The 20,583-nt window shown below is 40.6% G+C and overlaps 1 long non-coding RNA gene and 1 pseudogene across 1 annotated transcript in view; one reads left to right on the top strand and one right to left on the bottom strand.

Annotated features, from left to right (window-relative positions):
- LOC144229777 (uncharacterized) overlaps positions 1-20,583 on the top strand; it is a 63,706-nt gene that overhangs the window by 42,487 nt on the left and 636 nt on the right. The gene's annotated exons all lie outside the window — the stretch shown is intronic.
- On the bottom strand, positions 1,056-1,482 carry LOC144229756 (large ribosomal subunit protein eL31 pseudogene; annotated as a pseudogene).

Here is a 20,583-nt window from a genome sequence, read left to right as displayed (position 1 = left end):
GTCCCGTGAAATAGGGATTAAAAACTGTACCAATTTCACAAGAGTATCATATTAAATAAGTTAATGAATATAATGCTCCTAGCAAATGCCTGGTACAATAAAGAGCTCAACAGATATAATGATGGTGGTGATGATGATGTGAATAGACTAGGACCTTTATTTGAAGGAGCTGCCAAACCAAGGAAGCAAATACCTGGCAGAGAAGGTGACCATTAACATCCCCTAGTTTAGGTGCCTAGACAAGGTCCACCATCATCCCAACAGATTGTTCCTATTACCTCAAGACAAAAGTTTTCTGTCCTGTACCGTACTGGTTGGGCTAGGGTTACCCAATATGTGCCAAACATGGAGGTTCTCTATGTGGTTATTTGTGGAAAGCTCAGTTCCCTCTAGCACAGTCCTTATGAATCATGGCTGCATATTATAATCCCCTGGGGCTTTCATAATAAACTAATGCCTGGGCCCCACCTCTTGGACATTCTGTTATAATTATTCAGGGGGAAAATTCAGGCATTAGTATTTTAAAAGCTCACTGGTGGATTCTAATGTGCAGCGCTGCTTGGAAACTACTGACTTAGCAGTATAGCAAGTAAACTAAGCATTGTTTTAATGCAATGGAATCAGTAAACATCTAGCAGCAAGATAATTGCCAAACCCATAATTTTTTAATAACTAATTGGAGTAATTGGTTCTTCCTCTGACCTCTTTCCAGAATTTACACCACTGGTTCCTCCCTTCCTTCTGAAGCTTTTTCCTTACTGGAGTTCCCTACTCCCTCTTTCCTCTTTACGTCTGCTGCCCACCAGGCTCCCTCTCAGTCTTTCAGAAGCTCTGCATCCTTCACACACACACTGAATGTTTGTAGTTTCCTGGGGTCTATCCTTGGCATGCTTTTCCCTTGTTCTAAACCCTTTGTGATGTAGCTCCCAGCTGCCACCATACCTGTATGCCAGTGATTTCTAGTCCTGGAGTTTTAATTCTCCATCTGTCTTGAGATCCAGGGGTGTAAGTTCCAGCCATTGACCTGGATGTCCTGGGCCACCCAAGTTANGCAGAAATACCTTTATTTGACAATCAGCAATTAGTTCTCATCCACATCAATGGTCTGTAGATTTTTGAAAGTGGTGACAGGTACGTAGGTAACCAACGTATAGAGCTTGTTTGGTGAATCTTCATCCTCGTTACGTTTTCTGGACAACCGCACACGGATACGGTATGGAACATTCCTTATTCCTTTGGCCCAGACAGCTTTATTAAGCCTGGTGTCAATGTGCACATCTGGGGTTCCCATCTCCTTCATAGCAAACTTCCAGATCTCTTTGAGTGCCCGAGGGGCATGCTTCTTGAATCCCACTCCATGGATGCGCTTGTGAATGTTGATGGTGTATTCTCGGGTCACTACCTCGTTGATGGCAGAACGGCCCTTCTTCTTCTCGCCACCCTTCTTTGCGGGAGCCATTCTGCCGGGCCTGGGTTGGAAAGGAAGAGGCAATTCTTTCTTTACATTCCATCTTAATTTCATGTGTCCTCACTCCAGGTGGATCACCTTGCTCCACTATACCTCCTCCCCAATTACAGGCTCTAAAAATGTCCCCCCATTTCCAACTATTATTAACCTTATCAATTAAAGGCCCATCTTTACCTTGTTTCTTCTTTTCTCAGAGGAAGGGCTGTGCCTTTTGTTCTTCCAAGGCCAACATCTCCACTTGAGTTCTGGATCCCATCTTGCTGACTCTTTTCATTTAGACATTGAATCAATACTTATTATTTACTATGTGCTAGGCATTGTACTAGGCAGGTAATACAGTGGTGCCTAAGACTGCAGAGTCTCTGCTTGTGTGAAGCTCATAGTCTAGTTGAGGGAGATAGAAAATGTACAAAGTAACACATTGTTATATGATGTATCAGGTGGTGATAAACGCTAGAAGAAAAATAAAGCCATGTGGGGACTGAGAGACTGATGGAGACTGCAGTTTTCTGTGGTGTAGTCAGAACCTGAATTAAGTGATGGGCATCTGGGGATAGAGGGAACAGGAGGCACACAGGCAGGCATGTGCTTGCAGTTGGAGGGACAGCATGGAGATCAGTGGAGTGGGACAGTGAGGCAGAAAAGTAAAAGATAAAATGTAAAAGTAGGGGCAAGCTTATGGCCAAACAACACAAACAGTACCCTTCTCTAGCAGGATTACATGTTACCTATGCGTGGGGACTGACTTTTGTTCATTTTTATGTCCCCAGCACCTAGCACAGTGCCTGGGACATGGTAGGCACTCTATATTGGTTGCCTAACTGCATTTTATATTCCTCAATTAACAATGGATACAAGAAATAACAATATAGCCAAGTTATGCTGCATTTATAAGTATTTAGCATATTATCAGGGTATATTGTGAATATGTATCAAAATTGGACGATTGAGACAGAATTCCTGAGGGAAATACAAAAATATCACCCTATTTCTTTCACTGAAAAAATACAAATTTGATTTCACCACTATTATTAGCCTCCAATAAATATTCATTCTTTATCCCTCCAGGGGGGTCCCAAGCTTTCTGCAAGTGAAATGAGCACTAAATGTGCCCAGTAAATCACTCCGATTATTTCTACCCTGTAGCCAGAATGGAGATTTTAGTTGGTTGTTTCTTCCAACAGCTTAAAGATTCAAATAATGTTAGATTTTTTAATCCCCCAAACTGGAGGAGTCAGGGTAAACTGTCCATATGCTACCAAACTCCTTATGAAGAAGGTAATAGCCTGCTCTTCCTGAACACCCCCATCCCCTATCCCAACAAAGTTCAAAGTCCTAGAGCTCTCTAACAATACTCGCTGCTTATACCAGCTAAATTGCAAATCCCTGCAAGGTAGCAGCTGGGCCTGCTTAGCTCACCTTGCCACGTCCCGGATCCCATTCTAGTGTCTCCAGTCAGTGGAGGCATCAATCTCAATGACCAATTGAGTAAAGCTGAGTGTGAATGAGATTACAGGCAGAACTTCCTTTCCTCCAATGAACTCTCCTGGTTTCTCTGTCCCTGATAGCAGCTATGACTCCATCTCCACACGGGCTCCAGCGGTGTCTGGGTTAGGCAGTGTGACTGGCTTGGTGTAAATCCTTCACAAACAACGCCCTACTCAGCGTATGGAGCACAGAACAAAAGAGGGTGTGATTGGTGACAAATGATGCTACAGACATGAAGACTGGTTCCTGTGTGTCCTTTTCATTGAGGATAATTAACTGCTATAATTTATAGCGGAAAACAGGCATGTTACCAGAACAAGTTGCTGATGACTTACGACAAGGCCAGCCTTGCCAGACTCAGAGTAACCCGAGTGCGTCCATCTTCTTCAGGTAAATTAACATACGTGGAGTTAGGATTTCAACTCAAAAGCAGAGAGATGGAGCAATGTACGGTATTATACAATTTGTGCGTGACTGTTGGTAGGTGGAGAGCAATTCATATCCGCAAAAGAGGAGAATGCAGGCGTTTGAGTAAAGTGGCAGTGGCTTAGCACTAAATCATGCTGTTAATACGGTATATTGCTGTGGTTTGGTTAATTCCCTCCACCCCCACTGCTTTTCTTTTTTTAACTTAAATCAGTTTCTTAGAGCTAAAAGGCATCCAGTTTAGCAAAAACAGCAGGAAATTGCTTTAAAAAGATATACTTCTTCATCTTAGGGAATGTGTTTTAAAATCTGAAGTAATTAGGCCATATAGTTCTTTCCTTCCACAACGAAGGATACAGTGGCCACATCAGCAATGAGGCAGAACTGAGATCATCTTGCCTGGGGTCAAGTATTGAAAGTTCAATGAAAAACCCTTAAGTCAAAGTTGTAAATTTTAAGGTTGAAGCATTCTAAACATTTTGCACAAGAGCAGTTTGCTGCAGGCAGTCACAGCAGTCATTTCCCAACTGGTGGTCAAGGGATCCTCCCCGTTTTACAGATGGAGAAAGTAAGCAGAGATTTTAGAAAGGCTTAGAGTCACTGCTGAAGATGCTCTCCTGGAGTGGGGAGTGGGAGGCAGAGACAGAAAGCCTCTTTCTAGCAAAGAATGTAGTATAAACTCAAAGTAATCTATCTGAAGAAATGAAAACATTCCTGACATCCAAGAAATAAAAGATCTAGCTAGAGTACATATAGGAATCAGGGTAACTGGCAAGCAAATTAACCTTGGCCTGGGACTTCGCTAAATGAGTTTCACACAGCCTTCTCAATCCTTGTTAATCTCTTGTTATGTAAACCCACTCACTTGATCTACAGAAACAGGGAGAATCCAGATGTTAGGGGATGGTGTTCCAATCAAACAAGCTGCCCTAGCTTTGAATATTCCAACACGGTCTGAAGCAAAGTCTAGCAACACACACACACACACAAAAACAAAAGCAAAAATCACCCCCAAACCAAACCAAAACAAAAAACCAACCAGACATATCACAAACAACTAAGAATATTTTCTCAAGAAATTAGCTGCTCCACACTTTCCAGTTTCCCTGGCTTAGAGTTCGGAGAGCTTCACAAAATTGTGCTGAATAAGGAGGTACCACTGCTTAATCAGGTCTTGCCAATTATTTTGCCTGATTTAACTTTTTTCTACCTCATTGCTCCTTTCTGTGGCATGGTGGGCTTCACTCAGCTTTCCAGCAGCAGCCCTCAGTATAAGGGAGTGGACAGGCTCCACTGGACAAGTGGATACACTTGTTCCTGAACAAGCTGCACACTACCTTTGACAAAATTATAGATCATTATGATGTCTATAAAGTGGAGACAGAGTTGTGTGTGACTAGTTATTGATGAGTGAGCAGTCTCTTAGACATAGAATGATATTAAATTGCAGTGGAATAAAGCTAGGAGTTAGTGGAAGTGAATAGTTTATATAAAAATTCTAACTTTCCTAAGTCATAATCTCCTAGAAAGCAAATCTTCTTACTAACCTCCATTGTGCCTTTCACTTTTTAGTTGTGGACACCTAGAAAATGTCCACTGATTTGGTTTGAGAACCATCTTTATTCAATAATAATGGAAACAAACTGGTTTTATACTTTTATTTTGGGGGTCAGACTCTCAGGCACCTAGCCCAGTGACCTCTAATCCCCCATTTGTTCACATTGGTATTTCCCCTTTCCCCTTAGCTAGTGAGAGAAGGAGGAGAATCTTGAAAGAGGGGGTAGCAAACATGGAATAATAATTAAGGTGATAGCAATAATTATTACTATTTCTAATTTCAATTTTATTATATAAATTGAAACAAGAACAATGACATGTTTTATTCACCATCAGGCAAACTGAAAATAGATTAAAATGTTTATAATTAAAAAATATTTACAATTCATCTATTCAGTTCATAATTGTTGAGAATCCAATATATGCCAGGCACGATGTTAAAACTGAAGCTCTGGAGGTTATAAGGCTGAACATGAAGACAGGATTTCCATCCTCAGGGAACTTATAGTCTAGAGACAAATAGAAAGACTGAGATCAGTAACCCCATTGCACAAAGAATGATGTTTCTCCCATTTTACCGTCATTACTTGACCTAACGCTCATGCAGTTCACTGTGTGCTTCATTGTGACTCACACAATTCTTTTTATTTCCACTCATTACTGAAAAAATACTGCATTATGAAGTTAATGTTGATGAAACTATTATGCTCATACAATTGCTTGTGGGTTTTTTTTCATTACTGTTAAACACTGCATTATGGAATTAAAACTTTTCATACAAGGCTATGCCATTAAATCATATTTGCTTTGCATTTAATTTTATCTCTGGTTGGGCTTCTCTTCCCTGTGAATCTAATTCAGAATCAATGAACAAGTGTTTAGACCCAAACATACTCCCAGTGAATGATGAGGATATTTGACAGTTCTATTAATGGGTAAATATGGGGCACTAGATACTTAGTAAGCAGGGATGCCGATTTTCAATAATCTCTATATTTAAAGGATTTTCCTTCATTCACCAAGGGCAAGCTCATTATACAGAAATGTGAGTGAGGTCAAAATACTGTCTCTGATGGGCACTACTCAAGAAAAAAAAGAGAAAGTAGAAATAATCTTTTGGCTGAATTTGAAGTCAGTTTTGCTTGAAGTTGATAAAAAATGGGTTAAGTATTTAGTTCTGCTCTGTTCTGCTTTAGAGAAGTGCTGATTCATCTGTGTGTTGATCAAGGTCTGATGTGATACTGAATCTTCATCCTACAATATTTTCTCTTTGCTTATGTGTCAGTGTGAACTTGTATGCTTATCATATGTATTACTGCAGCACCAGACAGCAGTGAATGCCACACAGTAGAATACAGAATATACATCTACATAAGGGTAGCTTAAAAATATTAGTTTCCCTCATATATTTATTAATAAGGATTGACAAATTAATAAGGATTGACAAATTAATAAGGATTGCCATTTACCCTTGAGTTTGGCCAATGGGATTATTTGGAATGGTGGTATTGGGGCTAACAAATTCTGCATTATCTCACAAAATGTTAGAGCTGGAATACTAACAGTAAAACCATGTATCTAATGCTTAGCCATATGCCAGGCATTATGCTAAGGGCTTCACAGGGATTATTTTATTTTATTATCTTTTAAATTTTATTATTTTTTAAATGTTCATTACTTATTTTTGAGAGAGAGAGAGAGAGAGAGAGAGAAAGACAGTTTGAGCAGGGAAGGGGCAGAGAGAGAGGGAGACTCAGAATTTGAAGCAGGCTCCAGACTCTGAGCTGTCAGCACAGAGCCCGATGTGGGGCTCGAACTCATGAACTGTAAGATCATGACCTGAGCCAGAGTCAGAAGCTTAACTGCCTGAGCCACCCAGGTGCTCCCACATGGATTATTTTATTACAGTAAATATCCTCACAACACCCCTATAACCTATGTATTATAATCCCCATTTCCCAGATGAGAATGCTGAGGCTCAGTTACTTGCCCAAGCTCACATAGCTAGCAAAAGCCAGGACCCAAATCTGCTTCATTCTAGAGCTCATGCTGCTGGCCATTCACTATGCTTCTTCTCATGGCTGGAAGAGATTTTAGGGGCTTACTCCAACTGAAGAAGTGGAGACCTAGGAAAATTAAGTGACTTTAGCCAAGGTCCTCTTCTTAGTAGCGCATTTGGGACCATGACCTAGATCTTTTCATGTCCTTTTGGCTCATGATGAAATAGAAGAATTGGACTGTAGGGGCCTTTCCACTTATCAATGTGCTAAACTCAGAAGTCACCCTGTATTTTTCATTACTTTTTTTCTCTTATATACAGTTGGCCAGCAAATACTATTGATCCTTTTAACAGAATGTCTTACATGAGGGAGAGCTCATTTGATAGAATGGTTATGAGTCAGGCACTGCAGTCAGATTTGAGCTGGTTTTAAATCTCAGCTCTGCAACTTGCCAGCTGGGTGATTTGGGGCAAATTAATTAATCTATCTGTGCATCAGTGTTTTCAACTGAAAAATAGAAATAATATTGTGTCTACCTTACAAGATGGTTTTTAGGATTAAAAGCATATGTAAAGAAGTCAGGCCCTGCCTCAGGGAGCTCAAGAAGCTTGACTCTTGTTCTTAAATCTTTTCCATTGAAAACAAAACATCTTTGTGTGTTCATCAAAGGATTATTCAATAGTTGATTGGTATTGTTTTGTTCTGAAGCCCAGGATATTCTTTCAACCTGTAAACCCTTAGTTTCATGCCCTTCTAATTCTGGATGTTTGGGTATTGTGAGTGTGTTTTAAAGTGTGTGTGACCAAATGAAAATAAAGCAGGGCCCATGAATATTAAGAGAAAAAATGCAGGCACTTGGGTGGCTCAGTCTGTTTAGCATCCATCTTTGATTTCAGCTTGGGTCATGATCTCATGGTCATGAGATCAAGCCCTGTGCTGAGTTTCACACTGGGCATGGAGCCTGCTTAAGATTCGTTTTCTCCCTTCCCCCTGCCCCTCCACCACTTGTGTTCTCTTTCTCAAAACACACACACACACACACACACACACAAAACAAAACAAAAAAAACCACCAAAAAAACCCCAAACGTGTATGGCATACTCATGATGCTTGGTGCAGCATATGCTCTCAATAAGTGTTATTATTCCATTTCCCTTTCTTAGCTTCTTCCCTGGTCCAGACCTTCATCTTCCTACATCTGAACGAGAAAGAGTCCCCTCACTAGTCTCTTTGCCTCTGTCTTCTGCACTACTGTGAGATGAAACTATACTTTGCTTATCATGTTCTCTTGTTCAAGAACTTAATTGCCTACAGCACTGTGTCAAAACTGCAGGCTTGTAGGCAATACCACACATAACTGAATTCTTCAACCTTTGCCCTGAGTTTCACCAACTGTACAGTTTGAGGGCATAATTCCCACAAGACTGTCCTTACTTCAGACATCAGCCACAAGTTTGGTGGTGCAAGGACCACCTGTACCTCAGACTAGCTGGCTACATATTTGAGGGTTCCCATAATAACCCTCAGTTTTGATAATTTGCTAGGATGACTACAGAACTCAGGAATGGTATACTTACTGTTATAGTTTTATTACAGCAAAAAGATACAACTTAAAATCAGCCAAGGAAGAGACACATAGAGTAGAGTCCAAGAGGGGTCCAAAGGCAGAGCTTTCTGCATTCTCTCCCAGCAGCACCTCCTCCAGTAACCATAAGTGATAATATACACAAATTATTGCCAGATAGGGCAGCTCACTTGAACCTTTGGTGTCCAGAGGTTTTATTGGGGCTCTATCACATACTGCTTGTGTGCCTAACCTTCAGTATCCAAGTACTCCTAGAGGTTGGCTAATACTTTTAGTCATCATTTCCAATGGAAGTCATAACATAGTGCATGCCCTGAGGGACCCTATCACAAAGCATATTATTAGACTGTCAGTGGCCAAAGCTCCCAAACAACAAAGACCTACCTATTAGACAAGACATTCCAGAGGCCTAGAGGTCAACTCCTAGTAGCCGAGGGCAAAGGCCAGACCTCTCTTTGGGTAAAATTAGTTCTTCACTACACAGCCTTTCCCATTGCTCTTCTGTAGGACATGGTTGGCCGAACAAGGTAATACCCAAACCATCCCAGGCTTTCCTGCAGGTTTTTTACTTCCTTTACTTCCAATATGATTAAATGTTATACTTTTTATGAGGCTCAGCTCAAATCTTACTTGCCCCCTGAAACTTTGCCCCCAAATCTCCTAATCACCCACTTGTCTAACTAGTTGGTTATTTGTCTTGTGTGGCCTTGTAGTCTGGCTTATATTTATAGACTTCCCTGAGCCCAAGTGTCCACCATAAAGTAATTGCTTGTTAATAATGATAATTTTCCTAGTATCTAAGGCCTTCAATGAAAATTAGGCACCATTATTAGCTGTTTCTCACTGTGATTACTTGGGCTCTAATTTAGGTATGTTGATACCTAAGTGAGTCATTAGATTCTAAGATAATCAAATTCAAACTGAGCTTCAGAATGTTTGCAAGGGAAAAAACAAGTGGTAGACTGACAATTATGGATCTTAATGTTTCCTCCAAAACAAAATGACCAAAAATGTTTCCTGGAAACCAGAACTTTGTGCTAGACTGGTTTGGCAATTATTTTTACTGTGGTTTAGTCCTTATGACTCCTGGTGAGTAAGGACCTAGAAGAGATGGACAATCCTCATTCAGAGAGCCCTTTTGAAAAATAATTGATACCTTAAATGCCAATGCTTTAATTTAAATTAAATTAATTCTAAATTAATTAATTAATTAATCCCCAAATCCTAGGATTAGTACTTAGTTAGGCAGGACCACTGTCTGCTAGGTAGACAGATGGAGAGGGTTTTTTTTTGGCCTTTGATGTTGTTGTTATTGTTGTTGTTGCTGGGTAGACAAACAAATTCTCTCACTCCTATCAAAACAAAAAGGTTTTACCAAAATGTCTGAATTACTGGCTTCATTCAGATATGGTCTCGATGTGGTTTTGTTTAGACCATGCCTCGATTGTCATGACAACCATATGTGTGTATGTATGTGTGTGTCTACTGAGTGGTATCTGGAAACAACACCTTCAACATCCAGGCAGAAATAAAGTGGGTGTGTTGAGCTGAGAGTGTCTCCTTACCCACTCAAACAATAATATTAGACAAGGTTAAAAACATCGTTTAGCATCACCTCTTAAATTAAATTTCTGAACAATCAGCTATTCTCTCCAGCAGAGCAGAACAATAATACATTAAATGTCAATGTCTAAGTTGTCATTCTTTATTATATCAACGCCCATTATGATTCCACCATGTTCTGATCCTACTGACCCTTCTTTATCAACCTTCTCTCCTTCAACTTCTCCATCCTCATCTCTTGGAGGAATCTCTTATCCCCCCAGAATGGGGATCCACTTACAGATTATACTATTTCAAGCTTCTGAGATTTTGTCACATTTCTCTAAAGAAGGTCAGCTTTTTCAAGAGAGGTCATTCATCTTTGATCCAGGAAATCTACTTTATTCACATTGAGCCTAGAACTTGATCTTTATGAATTTTCTATATCTTTGGAAGCTCCAATGACTCTTCCAAGCTACTGGGCTGCTATTGCATAAGTACCCTTCTGATGGTATAAATGGTCTTGTGGAAGTCTAAGAATTAATGTTTGATACATCATTTCATTATTTCTTGTGTCCCTCAGTAGCTCTTGTGCTGAGTTCCTCTTTCTTGGTGTGAAAGGCAGATAGAAGAAATTGACTCAGGGCACCTGGGTGGCTCAGTTGGTTAAGCATCTGGCTTTGGCTCAGGTCATGATCTCACGGTTCATGGGTTCGAGCCCCACATTCGGCTCTGTGCTGACAACTCAGAGCCTGGAGCCTGTTTCAGATTCTGTGTCTCCCTCTTTCTCTGATCCTTCCCTGCTCATGCTCTCTCTCTCTCTCAGAAATAAGTAAAACATAAAAAAAAAAAAAGAAATTGACTCATCCATGGCTGGTTGACCCAAACTGTTTCTCTTGTTTGTTGTGAAACTGAGTATGAGAGGATAAGGCTGTTTCAGAGAGCAAAGAAAGCAATGCTACTTGAACAAAAGAAGCATTGACCAACAGTTGCCAAGAGGCAATCTATTCACATTGTGGACCAGAAATATTTATTGGATCAGTTCATGTCGAGACCACATAAGCTTAGTGACTTTTGCTCTTAAAGACCCATTCCTAGCAGTTTTTCTGGACCTTGTGCCCCACACGAACTTTCCAAGCTACAAGGAAGGTCCAGGTAGAGGTTTGGGATGGCAAGCCTCTACAAGTAGCCTTAGAAACTCAGTCTGCTTTAGTTAACTCAAGTTTGTCATTATTTCATGTGTTTTCAGAGATGGTGGTATCTGTGGTGCCCAAGCCCACTGGGATCCTCCACACTGGGGAAATAGTAAGCATAGCCCTAGATCACGTTGTTATGTGCAAAACCTTTGAGTTTCCACAAAAACCCAATGTCCACTAAAAATGTGTCCTGGGATCCACTCAGGTAAGGAAAGATAGGAGGTTGAAGAGCCTACCCTGTACTTCTTCCCATACCCCATTTTGTAACAGTTTTCAGGAGGAGACAATGACTCATCTATTCAGGGGAAAAAATTAATATTTAAGCTCCATGATTGTAATGTTAACATTCTGCCAAACACTTCCCTTGGAAATAGAAGCAAGGGAAAGAGAAGATAAACATATATTAAGCACCATTTATTATGTACCAGGTATAATGCCAGGCAGTCATACATCTAACCTCATCTGACCCAAGGTTGAAAGATTATTATTATTTGCTTTTTACTTTCTAAAAAATGTTTATTTGTTTATTTTGAGAGAGAGAGTGAGTGAGCAGGGTAGTGAGAGAGAGAGAGAGAGAGAGAGAACCCCAAACAGGCTCCACACTGTCAGCGCAAAGCCCGATGCAGGGCTTGATCTCACAAACCATGAGACCATGACCTGAGCCAAAATCAAGAGTTGGATGATTAACCAACTGAGCCACTCAGGCACCCCATTTTTTGCTTTTTTTTAAATTGAGGTAAACATACATATAGGAAAGTGTACTAATGTTAATTACATAGTTTGATGAATTTTTATTTATGCATACATTCATGGAACCAGCTCCCAGATGAAGAAAGAACAGTTGTAGCACTCTAAGACTTGATCATATTCCTCCCTCACCTCTGCCTCCCTTTTTCTGTTGATACCTCTGACCCCTGCTAGCAGTAACCACTCATCTGACTTTTATCTCCCTAGATTAGTTTTAGCTGTATTTGGATTTATATATTCTATTGTTCCAATGCATGTATTTCCATCCCCTTTGTGTTGTTGCCTGTAGCTCTAAAAGATTATTTTTTCAAAGAAAATCAGACATCCTTAAGGCTACAGTGAAGCATTTTATATCATCCTAGTGATGTGATTGATCTTGTCTGCTGGGGAAATCAACAAGATGTACTGCTTAGAGGAAGCCAAATAGCTCTTGTATATTTATATATATAGTACATTAGAAAGTACAGAAAAAGACAATTGAGTATTGCATGTGGAGAGAAGTTATATAATTCATGGTCATTCAAACTGCAATTATATTCATTTATTCTGGGTTCCAGTTATTCAGAAAGGCAATTCTTCCCAAACCCTAATTTGAAGATGGGAATACATGCATTTGGGACAAAATTTAAAGGATACAAAGGTTTGTCTGCAAGTGTTAACAACAGGGTTATTTCTAATAGCTCCGACTGGAAACAACTCAAATATCCATCAACTGGTGAATGAATAAATAAATTGTGTTATATCCATACTATGAATTATTACTCAGCATTAAAAAGGAATAAAATATTAATACATGCAATAACCTGGGTGAATTAAAAAATACTAAGCATAAAGGTCAAATGCTATGTACTGTTTGGTTTTATTTGTATGACATTCTAGAAAACACAAAACAATCATGACAGCAGATGAGTTGTTGCCTGGGGCCCTGGAAGAAGAGGGGATTGACTATGAAGGAGCAAAAGGAAATTTGTAGGATGCTAGAACTATTGTATATCTTGGTTTAGTAGTTACATGATCACATTATTATATACATCACCCAAATTCATTAAACTATGTACTTGAAAATGGGTGAGTTTTAGTGTATATAAATCATACCTTAATAAAGCTGTAAAAATCTCCAAGCATGCAAAATGGTATAAATAATACCACACCTGTTTTTCAGCATTTTTGTCTCCTAGTCTATGTGTCCCCACCTCCCCAAACCTGTTTGCCCTTTGTAGTGGTTCTTTAGATTTACATAATGGGCTCCTGGGTAATTTGAAAATCAGGCCTAAGAATAACAGAATTCAAATGTCAAATTTTGATTACTGATATCATAAAGAGGTTCCCAATATTATTTGACCATACGCTGAGAAGAGTTCAGTCTGTTTCTTAGAGCCCCTTACTGAATGCTTGCTATGGACAAGCCATTTTTCGCAAGGCTTCTCATTCCATTGTCACCACAACCCTCTGAAATGTGTATCAATATCCTTATTTGATAAATGAGGAAACTGAAGCCTAGACACATATAAGTAAAAATGTTACCAGCTAGTGAATACACAAGGTTACCCAGCCAGTAAGGGGCAGAGCTGGGATTCAAATCCAGATCTGTCCCAGGCAAACACAAAGTTCACGATCCATAATACACTGAGATATGCTCCTGTCTTGATTTGGAAGGGAGAGATGGAGAGAGGATCCACTGGGTCAGCAGAGCAGCCTGTGGGATCTTCTTTCTAAATCCTATAGTTGTTTCAGCCCAAAACTTAGAACAACTTACCTCTCATACCTTTACTACACTCCTCTTCAGAATCTTTGATTAGTACCAGTTCTCAAAACAGGAATATTCTAGTTTAGTCTTATTGTATGAAATTCCTTGGGGCTTCAGCTATTTTCATCTTTGTTTTTTTATTCAATGAAAATTAGTTCTCCTGCAAAAAGTAAAAGTCTAATGTGTGAAATGCTTTTTTCAGTTTACATTAAAACTTTATCAAATTTATTTTCCCCATTCTCTGCAACAGGAATAGGGGAGAGCTCAATAATGAAAAAGCCCTTCTGTTCCAAGGAGCACCTTCTCCTTAAAATAGTATCCTCAAGGGACACAGGCAGGCAGACACGCTTACATTGGCCAAAAGATCAGCTGCAAGAGTTTTAGCGAAACAAATAAATCTTCTGAGTCCTATGGGTCATACCTGTTCTGTTGCTTTAATCTCTCTTCAGTTGAGTCTGGCAACGACAAGGTCAGATATTGGCACAATATTGGAAATGACTTCAGCTTGTAAAGAAAAAGGAAGGAATACAGTGAGACTGCCATTGCCAAAAACATTCCAGTGCTCTTTTACATTCTCTGGTATTACACTAAACTATTCTCCCCTGCCGTCTTCAGTCAATGGTCTGGCCTCAGTCCTAAAGCAGTGCACTGCAATACAATGTCAACTCCAGGAGATTCATGTCAAAATTTCTATAGCTAGTTGAGCATCCGTCCTGAATGTGCTTTTGTTCATCAGTGGGTGTGTGGGATGAGCAGACAGCTGGAATATTTTCTAAATGCAAAGTTAAATCTGTACTGTCAAAGAGTGCCAGCAGCCTCGTATTGTTGAGATTAAGGGTCCGCCAGTCTTCCAGCTCCCATACTCCATGAGCAGGGACAGTGTCGCAGTTGCTATTGTATCCCCAGTGCCTTAGCTCTCCGCCCTGCACATAGAAGGTGCCCCCAGATAAAGCAGAGCTGAAACAGACGACAGAGCCATCTAACCCAACTTGGTGCCAGAGGGGAAGTGTCCTCTATGGGCTGGGCAGGAAAGCAAAGAGGACAGCTGAGACTTGGACAGCCTGAGGAACGTTTGCCCCTTTTCGATGTGGCAGCCACCACTTAGGTCATCTGATGGATGCCATGTGGTCCTAGAATTTCCACATTTCAAGTTTTTAAGAGAATTCAGGAGTCTGGATTTTTATGTGAAATTTCTTGAATTTTGTTACACTATTCAGGCAAAATATTTGTCTGCCAGCTGGATTAGACTTACAGGCTGCCAGCTTGGACTCCTTTTCTAAGTATTTAAAGGATCTAAAGATTTATTTTGGTCAAAAACCAAAAGCTTGTTTCATAGAATAACTTAAAATAAGTTTTAATCACATTTCCTCTAAGTGGTGGTGCTTTGACTAGAACTGAGGCTTGGGACTAGGAACTCATAAATTGCTATGGCCCCACTTGTGGAATTTACACATTTTTCTTAATGCCCCACATCCCTTTCCTTCTCTTCCCTTTCCTCTTCACTGGGATGGTGAACTCTGACATGCTCTGAGACCCTTAGGGTTTAGTTCCTACCCTGGAGATGGGTGGAAGTCTGTGGTCCATTTCAGGCATGGTCTGGCCCACATTATGTCTTTTTTCTTCCTCTCTTGGCCTCCTCTCTCTGATGGCTTCTCCCTACCAGCATTTAAACATGCTCATGTCTCTCTAAACTTAAAACAAAGTAAACAACCCTCCATCAACCCCACTTTCCTATCCAGCTCTGGTCCAAGCTCTTTGGCACCCTTTATCATCAATCTTCTTGAAGGATTGTGTACACTTGCTACCTCCACATCCTTCCTCTATTGGCCCCTGCAATTTGGCATTCATCCCTATCACACCTCTGATATGAATTTTGCCAAGGTCATCAGGGATTGCCACAGATATTTCCCAGGGCTCCTTGTCTTGATCTTTCAGTAGCATCGATTTTGTGGATTAATTCTTCCTTCTTCATTTACCTAGTTTTCCATTGACTTCTCTGATTGCTCATTCTCTGGCTCCTTTGGTATTTCTTCTTCTGGGAGCTTGATATTGATGACTCTCAGAGTTCTAAGCCTCCTTCTCTTCTAACTCTACACACCTCCATGGATGATCTCAACTACTCCCCTGGCTTATGCTGTGACCTATATGCTAGAGCCTCTGACGGTTTAGTCACTAGCTCAGATTTCTCTCCTGAACTCCAGGGGGATTATCACACTCTCTCAGGCACCTGCACCTCAACATGTCCAATACTGAACTCCATAATTTTCTCTTCCAGCACTGTTCTTCTTCCTCTGGTTTTCAGAGAATGGCACCCCTATCTACCTGTGGCTCAAGTCAGAGAAGACCTGAAAATCATTCTTGATTCCTTCTCCTTCATATCCCTCTCCTATCAGTCACCAAGTTCTGTGGCTCTGTCTCCAGCCATCTTTCAGATCTGCCCCCTTTCCCCATCCTGAAAAGACTCTGGGGCAGGTCACCATCATCTCTTGCTGAGATTATAGCAACAGCCTCTGCCTCTGGTTTGTTCATCCTTCCCCAACCTTCCTTTATCCACAGTATAACTAGCCTGACCTTTACCTTTGTTTTCTTCATATATATGTGTGTATATATATGTATGTATATATATGTGTGTATATATATATGTATATATAGATAAATTACATAACTTTTGTATCAGAGAAATCGTAAAGAAAATCAAATCCAACCATCTTGCTCTTCTCCTTAAAACTCTGTGCTGGCTTTCCTAACATGGTTTACAAAGCCCAGGATAGCCTGGTTGGGGTTAGCCTCTCCAGCCCTGCCTCACCGTCCATGCCAGGCCCACCCATACTAACCTCCTCTTAATTTTAGCTTTCTTAGACCTCCAGGCCATTGTGCCTCTTCCTCTATTCAACACATTCCTGGCTCTCACTTTACCTGGCTTCTGCTTATTCTTTAGACTAGGAGAAATCTCTGATGTGAGATGTCTTCCTTGACCCTCCTTGTCATACTGCTTTTCCCACATGGTTCCTCCCTCACAGTGTTGTAATGGCTGTTTAATTATCCATTCCCCTCCCAGACTATAAGCTTCAAGAAAGGAAGAGCTGTGTCTCTGTTCATTTTTAAAAATCCCCTTTCTACAGTAGATGCTTGGCCTATAATAGAGTAGGTGTTTTTTCCCCAAGTTTATTTATTTTGAGAGAGAGAGAGAGTGTGTGTGTGCACAAGTGGGGGAGGGGCAGAGAGAGGGAGAGAGAATCCTCTGTACTGCCAACACAGAGCCTGATGTGGGGTTCAAACCCATGAACCATGAGATCATGACCTGAGCCAAAGTCAAGAGCCAGACTCTTAACTGACTAAGCCACCTAGGTGCCCCTAGAATAGGTGTTTGATGTGTGCATGCGTGTGTGTGTGTGTATGTGTGTGTGTGTGTACTAACAAATGAATTAAGAACTCTTGAATGACATTCTCAGATAAATGTTCAGTGGTGGATAGGAGCCAGCTCATATTGATTCCTGAAAGCCAAATGTGCTTTTGGTGATGCCACATTGGTAGCTTGAAGTTAATCATGGTAGATGTATTTATACCGTGAAAATTGGTAACCGTATAAGGACTCTACTCTCCTCCTCACCCTGTCCCTAATGGGTTTACTGGCATACTGCTGTATATATTGCTTAAGAGATCTATCCAGAGAAGCTAGAACCCCTCAGCAATAGCTTGGAAGTGATTCATTGTCTCAAGTATACAATTTGATAACTTAGTGATAATAATAATAATAATAACAACAACAAATACCATTTATTTTTTATTTTTTTATTTTTAAAATTTATTTATTTTGAGAGAGAGAGAGACAATTTGTGCATGTGTGTGCATACACAACAGGGAGGGGCAGAGAGAGAATCACAAGCAGGCTCTGTGCTGTCAGTGCAAGCCCAACTTGGTGCTGGGTCTTATGAACCATGAATTCATAACCTGAGCCGAAATCAAGAGTCAGACACTTAGCTGACTGAGCCACCTGGTGTTCCTCACAACTACCATTTAATGAGTTGTATGCTACTGTGTACCAAACCCAGTGCTTAATGCTTTCCATACTCAATCTTGTTTAGTCTTTGTAAAAAAGCAGGCAAAGTGGATATAATTAGCCCACTGAACAAAAAAGGACACTGAGAGGGAGATTCATCCACTCGGCTGGCAGGTGGAGATGGAGTTGGATGCCAGAGCTGACCACTGAGCCAATGATCTTAACTCTACTCTGCTCAGCCTTTCACAGCTGGTGCCTGGAGCTTCAGTTCCTACTTCTCACCCTCATTTCTCCAAAGCTGTCCCTGGGTTTCTGGCTGAATCTCACAGCTAACCCTCTAGTTGACTGGAAAAAACAACCACCACCCATGAACACTCATCTTGCATCAGGCTAACTGAGATCTTGACAGGCATTTCATCCAAGATTGAGAAATAACCAGGATTGTAAGAACTGGGTGTCAGCAACAGTGATATTTTGAATTGAGACAGTGATTTTAGTTTCTTGAAGACATAATGAGTGGAAATTGTTCTTAAATAGAACTTTTCCACCTGCTGGGATAATATGGTCAGTAACTGTATTCAGGGTTTAAGTGCTGTAGGGAAGGAGCCAGCCAACCATCAAACATATGACCTGAAGCCATCTCCCCAGCATCTCTTCACAATAATGCTCTAACACTTGGTGGCTGTAGGGTGGTGGCTTTTAATGTGGAATCTAGATAATGTCCTTAAACAAAAGCTTGTCTATTTGCAAGGCTCCTTGAAGAGGGCAATGGGCAAACTGGATGCTGCCAATGCTGCTTTATAATCACAGCCCAGACTTTGTCATTGCTTGAAACTGCTTCTTTTATGAAATCCCATTAGCGTCCACATGGGACAACCCTCTTCTCTCCCCTCACTAAATCTGTTTGTTCTTCAGCTGCATCAAGGCTCCAGTGTAATGGTTCCAGACTAACCGGCTTTCCTGGCTTACTTTCTGACACAGCCTTCGATCCACGGTCAATCTCTAAAATGGTTTCTTATCAAGAATTCTCAACTACCTGGTTTTTCCTCTGCACTCGCTGTACAATTCACATCTCTCTGTTAGTCTAACAGTTCCCACTCTCTTCTGCACAGTGGAGACTCTTACATAACCTAGTCCAATGACAATGGCTGCATGGAAAGAGCTGGATTCCAGCATTTTCTGATTCTCCCAGTGCTACCTTTAAGGTCTTTTATTTTCCCAGGTGCTTTCCTTTCCAAATTCCCATTGTTGCCTGTTTCTGACTTCCCATCTCTCCTTTGAGCCCCATCCCCATGCCCATCAATCACTGCAGGGGCCTAGGTGTTTCCTTTTTCAGAGGCAATAGAAGTCCTTAGATGTGAACTCTCCCTTTCACCTTTAAACTTGTCTATAAATGTATTTCTTTCCTGTTTTAAAAAGGAGCTGCCCTTTCACCCCTATAAAGCTGATTCCTTTCTCTGTCCCATTTAGTTTTCTTAGTTGTTTAAAAATGTAAATGTGATGATGTAATTTCTCTGTCTGACCAGACATCCTGATTTCCTGGTCAACAGTATTTTTTAAAGACCACCCAGGTGAAGCACACTGTACACACTGTATGCTAGCCAATTTGACAATAAATTATATTAAAGAAAAAAAACCCACCCAGGTGATTTGCTTATGTCTTTTATGGCACTTCATTCTGTTCGCCCCCTTGCTCTGCACCTTGACTTCTACCCTCAAATCTTCAGAAGTCTGTGTCTTTTCTAAACTTCAGGTTTCAGTTCAAATATTGCTATCTATGGGAGGTTGTTTTCTGCCCCAGCACCCCATTTGCTTCTTTCATTACACACACTATGGTTTATATTGTTGAGGGTTTCCTTGTTTTTTACCTGTCTTCCTAATGTTAGGCTGGAAGCTTCCTGGGGTGAGAGCACCATCTCTGTAGTTCACCACTGTATCCCTAATACCATGCAGAGTCTGACATCTTTGCATTCACTATGGACGTGAGGAATTAATAATAGATAAGCGATTGCTTCTGATCCTGCCTTCTTATGGGAGCTCATACCCTTGATTTTCCTTTCTAGGATCTTCAGGTTTTCTGCATTAATCCATTTTCTCAGTATAAAAACATATTCAAAACCTTTCCATCCAAAATCAAACACATATAGGAAACTTCTCTTGGCACTCCTCCTTGCTTAACTTTAGTCTTGTCTTTTTTCTTCTACAAAGAGAGGAAATTTAGCCTGAGGATTAGAAAGTTGGGGGTCTGAAATCAAATTGCCTGGATTCAAATCCTGATGTTGCTAACGTCTAGATTTGAGGTCTAGATTTGGGCAAGTTCCTTTACTTCCTTGTGCCTCATTTTCCTTATCCATCAAATAGAGATAGTAATAGTACTTTCCTCCAGGAGTTGCTATCAGGATTAAGTGAGGTACTGTATATAAATGATGCTTGGGTTCTAGTAAGCACTCTGTAAATATTAGCCATTATCATTACAACTCTGGATTCCTTAGAGTCATCATCTCCATGGACTGTTTCTACCATCTCCAACTCTCTGGAACCCCTCAACCCATTTAAACTATTCTTTGCCCAGCAGCATTATCTAGTTCTCACTTCACTTGATCTGGTTGAGGCAGGGGACTCTATTGACCATTGCCACCATCTTTCCCCTTTTTCTGCTTACAACTCGCTTTTCCTTATTCCCACCTTTCTGAATGCTCCTTCCCCAGGTTTCTTCACTCATTCCTTCTCCTCTCTTGACTCCAGGGCTTTGTCCTCAATCTTCCTGTCTTTCACTTTTGCCATTGTCCTTGGGCAGTTTCGTTCATTTCCATGGTTTACAAACAAG

Source organism: Crocuta crocuta, unplaced genomic scaffold (assembly GCF_008692635.1).
Source record: "Crocuta crocuta isolate KB4526 unplaced genomic scaffold, BGI_CrCroc_1.0 scaffold204, whole genome shotgun sequence".
NCBI lineage: Eukaryota > Metazoa > Chordata > Mammalia > Carnivora > Hyaenidae > Crocuta > Crocuta crocuta.
This window is presented reverse-complemented; position numbering and strand designations above follow the sequence as displayed.